Consider the following 6,590-nt stretch of genomic DNA (forward strand, 5'->3'; position numbering starts at 1 on the left):
ACCATTTTGGCCGTTTTTCAAATTTCTAAAATCAACCGTGGAAGTCGTAGATATGCTCGTTAGATTTCCTAGGAACTATTACATGCTTCGATTCGATAAGCCTAGGCCACCTTATGCCCTTTTTAGTGAAAGAAAAAGGGTCAAAAACAAGTGAAATCCGTAAATTAACAAGGAAATTCACTTTACCACCATTTTGGCCGTTTTTCAAATTTCTAAAATCAACCATGGAAGTCGTAGATATGCTCGTTAGATTTCCTAAAAACTATTACATGCTTCGGTTCAATAAGGCTAGGCCACTTTATGCCCTTCTTAGTGTAAGAAAAAGGATCAAAAACAAGTAAAATCCGTAAATTAACAAGGAAATTCACTTTACCACCATTTTGGCCGTTTTTCAAATTTCTAAAATCAACCATGGAAGTCATAGATATGCTCGTTAGATTTCCTAGGAACTATTACATGCTTCGATAGAATCAAATTCGAGTAAAATCCGTAAATTAACAAGGAAATTCACTTTACCACCATTTTGGCCGTTTTTCAAATTTCTAAAATCAACCATGGAAGTCGTATATATGCTCGTTAGATTTCCTAGGAACTATTACATGCTTCGATTCTATAAGGCTAGGCCACTTTATGCCCTTCTTAGTGAAAGAATAAGGGTCAAAAACAAGTAAAATCCGTAAATTAACAAGGAAATTCACTTTACCACCATTTTGGCCGTTTTTGAAATTTCTAAAATCAACCATGGAAGTCATAGATATGCTCGTTAGATTTCCTAGGAACTATTACATGCTTCGATTCAATAAGACTAGGCCACTTTATGCCCTTTTTAGTGAAAGAAAAAGGGTCAAAAACAAGTAAAATCCGTAAATTAACAAGGAAATTCACTTTACCACCATTTTAGCCTTCTTTCAAATTTCTAAAATCAACCATGGAAGTCGTAGATATGCTCGTTAGATTTCCTAGGAACTATTACATGCTTCGATTCGTTAAGGCTAGGCCACTTTATGCCCTTTTTAGTGAAAGAAAAAGGGTCAAAAACAAGTAAAATCCGTAAATTAACAAGGAAATTCACTTTACCACCATTTTGGCCGTTTTTCAAATTTCTAAAATCAACCATGGAAGTCGTAGATATGCTCGTTAGATTTCCTAAAAACTATTACATGCTTCGGTTCAATAAGGCTAGGCCACTTTATGCCCTTCTTAGTGAAAGAAAAAGGATCAAAAACAAGTAAAATCCGTAAATTAACAAGGAAATTCACTTTACCACCATTTTTGCCGTTTTTCAAATTTCTAAAATCAACCATGGAAGTCATAGATATGCTCGTTAGATTTCCTAGGAACTATTACATGCTTCGAGAGAATCAAAATCGAGTAAAATCCGTAAATTAACAAGGAAATTCATTTTACCACCATTTTGGCCGTTTTTCAAATTTCTAAAATCAACCATGGAAGTCGTAGATATGCTCGTTAGATTTCCTAGGAATTATTACATGTTTCGATTCTATAAGGCTAGGCCACTTTATGCCCTTCTTAGTGAAAGAAAAAGGGTCAAAAACAAGTAAAATCCGTAAATTAACAAGGAAATTCACTTTACCACCATTTTGGCCGTTTTTGAAATTTCTAAAATCAACCATGGAAGTCATAGATATGCTCGTTAGATTTCCTAGGAACTATTACATGCTTCGATTCAATAAGACTAGGCCACTTTATGCTCTTTTTAGTGAAAGAAAAAGGGTCAAAAACAAGTAAAATCCGTAAATTAACAAGGAAATTCACTTTACCACCATTTTAGCCTTCTTTCAAATTTCTAAAATCAACCATGGAAGTCGTAGATATGCTCGTTAGATTTCCTAGGAACTATTACATGCTTCGATTCGTTAAGGCTAGGCCACTTTATGCCCTTTTTAGTGAAAGAAAAAGGGTCAAAAACAAGTAAAATCCGTAAATTAACAAGGAAATTCACTTTACCACCATTTTGGCCGTTTTTCAAATTTCTAAAATCAACCGTGGAAGTCGTAGATATGCTCGTTAGATTTCCTAGGAACTATTACATGCTTCGATTCGATAAGCCTAGGCCACTTTATGCCCTTTTTAGTGAAAGAAAAAGGGTCAAAAACAAGTGAAATCCGTAAATTAACAAGGAAATTCACTTTACCACCATTTTGGCCGTTTTTCAAATTTCTAAAATCAACCATGGAAGTCGTAGATATGCTCGTTAGATTTCCTAAAAACTATTACATGCTTCGGTTCAATAAGGCTAGGCCACTTTATGCCCTTCTTAGTGTAAGAAAAAGGATCAAAAACAAGTAAAATCCGTAAATTAACAAGGAAATTCACTTTACCACCATTTTGGCCGTTTTTCAAATTTCTAAAATCAACCATGGAAGTCATAGATATGCTCGTTAGATTTCCTAGGAACTATTACATGCTTCGATAGAATCAAATTCGAGTAAAATCCGTAAATTAACAAGGAAATTCACTTTACCACCATTTTGGCCGTTTTTCAAATTTCTAAAATCAACCATGGAAGTCGTATATATGCTCGTTAGATTTCCTAGGAACTATTACATGCTTCGATTCTATAAGGCTAGGCCACTTTATGCCCTTCTTAGTGAAAGAATAAGGGTCAAAAACAAGTAAAATCCGTAAATTAACAAGGAAATTCACTTTACCACCATTTTGGCCGTTTTTGAAATTTCTAAAATCAACCATGGAAGTCATAGATATGCTCGTTAGATTTCCTAGGAACTATTACATGCTTTGATTCAATAAGACTAGGCCACTTTATGCCCTTTTTAGTGAAAGAAAAAGGGTCAAAAACAAGTAAAATCCGTAAATTAACAAGGAAATTCACTTTACCACCATTTTAGCCTTCTTTCAAATTTCTAAAATCAACCATGGAAGTCGTAGATATGCTCGTTAGATTTCCTAGGAACTATTACATGCTTCGATTCGTTAAGGCTAGGCCACTTTATGCCCTTTTTAGTGAAAGAAAAAGGGTCAAAAACAAGTAAAATCCGTAAATTAACAAGGAAATTCACTTTACCACCATTTTGGCCGTTTTTCAAATTTCTAAAATCAACCATGGAAGTCGTAGATATGCTCGTTAGATTTCCTAAAAACTATTACATGCTTCGGTTCAATAAGGCTAGGCCACTTTATGCCCTTCTTAGTGAAAGAAAAAGGATCAAAAACAAGTAAAATCCGTAAATTAACAAGGAAATTCACTTTACCACCATTTTTGCCGTTTTTCAAATTTCTAAAATCAACCATGGAAGTCATAGATATGCTCGTTAGATTTCCTAGGAACTATTACATGCTTCGAGAGAATCAAAATCGAGTAAAATCCGTAAATTAACAAGGAAATTCATTTTACCACCATTTTGGCCGTTTTTTAAATTTCTAAAATCAACCATGGAAGTCGTAGATATGCTCGTTAGATTTCCTAGGAATTATTACATGCTTCGATTCTATAAGGCTAGGCCACTTTATGCCCTTCTTAGTGAAAGAAAAAGGGTCAAAAACAAGTAAAATCCGTAAATTAACAAGGAAATTCACTTTACCACCATTTTGGCCGTTTTTGAAATTTCTAAAATCAACCATGGAAGTCATAGATATGCTCGTTAGATTTCCTAGGAACTATTACATGCTTCGATTCAATAAGACTAGGCCACTTTATGCTCTTTTTAGTGAAAGAAAAAGGGTCAAAAACAAGTAAAATCCGTAAATTAACAAGGAAATTCACTTTACCACCATTTTAGCCTTCTTTCAAATTTCTAAAATCAACCATGGAAGTCGTAGATATGCTCGTTAGATTTCCTAGGAACTATTACATGCTTCGATTCGTTAAGGCTAGGCCACTTTATGCCCTTTTTAGTGAAAGAAAAAGGGTCAAAAACAAGTAAAATCCGTAAATTAACAAGGAAATTCACTTTACCACCATTTTGGCCGTTTTTCAAATTTCTAAAATCAACCATGGAAGTCGTAGATATGCTCGTTAGATTTCCTAGGAACTATTACATGCTTCGATTCGATAAGCCTAGGCCACTTTATGCCCTTTTTAGTGAAAGAAAAAGGGTCAAAAACAAGTAAAATCCGTAAATTAACAAGGAAATTCACTTTACCACCATTTTGGCCGTTTTTCAAATTTCTAAAATCAACCATGGAAGTCGTAGATATGCTCGTTAGATTTCCTAAAAACTATTACATGCTTCGGTTCAATAAGGCTAGGCCACTTTATGCCCTTCTTAGTGAAAGAAAAAGGATCAAAAAGAAGTAAAATCCGTAAATTAACAAGGAAATTCACTTTACCACCATTTTGGCCGTTTTTCAAATTTCTAAAATCAACCATGGAAGTCATAGATATGCTCGTTAGATTTCTTAGGAACTATTACATGCTTCGATAGAATCAAAATCGAGTAAAATCCGTAAATTAACAAGGAAATTCACTTTACCACCATTTTGGCCGTTTTTCAAATTTCTAAAATCAACCATGGAAGTCGTAGATATGCTCCTTAGATTTCCTAGGAACTATTACATGCTTCGATTCTATAAGGCTAGGCCACTTTATGCCCTTTTTAGTGAAAGAAAAAGGGTCAAAAACAAGTAAAATCCGTAATTTAACAAGGAAATTCACTTTACCACCATTTTGGCCGTTTTTGAAATTTCTAAAATCAACCATGGAAGTCATAGATATGCTCGTTAGATTTCCTAGGAACTATTACATGCTTCGATTCGATAAGACTAGGCCACTTTATGCCCTTTTTAGTGAAAGAAAAAGGGTCAAAAACAAGTAAAATCCGTAAATTAACAAGGAAATTCACTTTACCACCATTTTAGCCTTCTTTCAAATTTCTAAAATCAACCATGGAAGTCGTAGATATACTCGTTAGATTTCCTAGGAACTATTACATGCTTCGATTCGTTAAGGCTAGGCCACTTTATGCCCTTTTTAGTGAAAGAAAAAGGGTCAAAAACAAGTAAAATCCGTAAATTAACAAGGAAATTCACTTTACCACCATTTTGGCCGTTTTTCAAATTTCTAAAATCAACCGTGGAAGTCGTAGATATGCTCGTTAGATTTCCTAGGAACTATTACATGCTTCGATTCGATAAGCCTAGGCCACTTTATGCCCTTTTTAGTGAAAGAAAAAGGGTCAAAAAGAAGTGAAATCCGTAAATTAACAAGGAAATTCACTTTACCACCATTTTGGCCGTTTTTCAAATTTCTAAAATCAACCATGGAAGTCGTAGATATGCTCGTTAGATTTCCTAAAAACTATTACATGCTTCGGTTCAATAAGGCTAGGCCACTTTATGCCCTTCTTAGTGTAAGAAAAAGGATCAAAAACAAGTAAAATCCGTAAATTAACAAGGAAATTCACTTTACCACCATTTTGGCCGTTTTTCAAATTTCTAAAATCAACCATGGAAGTCATAGATATGCTCGTTAGATTTCCTAGGAACTATTACATGCTTCGATAGAATCAAATTCGAGTAAAATCCGTAAATTAACAAGGAAATTCACTTTACCACCATTTTGGCCGTTTTTCAAATTTCTAAAATCAACCATGGAAGTCGTATATATGCTCGTTATATTTCCTAGGAACTATTACATGCTTCGATTCTATAAGGCTAGGCCACTTTATGCCCTTCTTAGTGAAAGAATAAGGGTCAAAAACAAGTAAAATCCGTAAATTAACAAGGAAATTCACTTTACCACCATTTTGGCCGTTTTTGAAATTTCTAAAATCAACCTTGGAAGTCATAGATATGCTCGTTAGATTTCCTAGGAACTATTACATGCTTCGATTCAATAAGACTAGGCCACTTTATGCCCTTTTTAGTGAAAGAAAAAGGGTCAAAAACAAGTAAAATCCGTAAATTAACAAGGAAATTCACTTTACCACCATTTTAGCCTTCTTTCAAATTTCTAAAATCAACCATGGAAGTCGTAGATATGCTCGTTAGATTTCCTAGGAACTATTACATGCTTCGATTCGTTAAGGCTAGGCCACTTTATGCCCTTTTTAGTGAAAGAAAAAGGGTCAAAAGCAAGTAAAATCCGTAAATTAACAAGGAAATTCACTTTACCACCATTTTGGCCGTTTTTCAAATTTCTAAAATCAACCATGGAAGTCGTAGATATGCTCGTTAGATTTCCTAAAAACTATTACATGCTTCGGTTCAATAAGGCTAGGCCACTTTATGCCCTTCTTAGTGAAAGAAAAAGGATCAAAAACAAGTAAAATCCGTAAATTAACAAGGAAATTCACTTTACCACCATTTTTGCCGTTTTTCAAATTTCTAAAATCAACCATGGAAGTCATAGATATGCTCGTTAGATTTCCTAGGAACTATTACATGCTTCGAGAGAATCAAAATCGAGTAAAATCCGTAAATTAACAAGGAAATTCATTTTACCACCATTTTGGCCGTTTTTCAAATTTCTAAAATCAACCATGGAAGTCGTAGATATGCTCGTTAGATTTCCTAGGAATTATTACATGCTTCGATTCTATAAGGCTAGGCCACTTTATGCCCTTCTTAGTGAAAGAAAAAGGGTCAAAAACAAGTAAAATCCGTAAATT

The sequence above is a fragment of the Medicago sativa genome, chromosome 4, assembly GCF_051527215.1.
Source record: "Medicago sativa cultivar Bolivia chromosome 4, Bolivia_mono, whole genome shotgun sequence".
Lineage (NCBI taxonomy): Eukaryota > Viridiplantae > Streptophyta > Magnoliopsida > Fabales > Fabaceae > Medicago > Medicago sativa.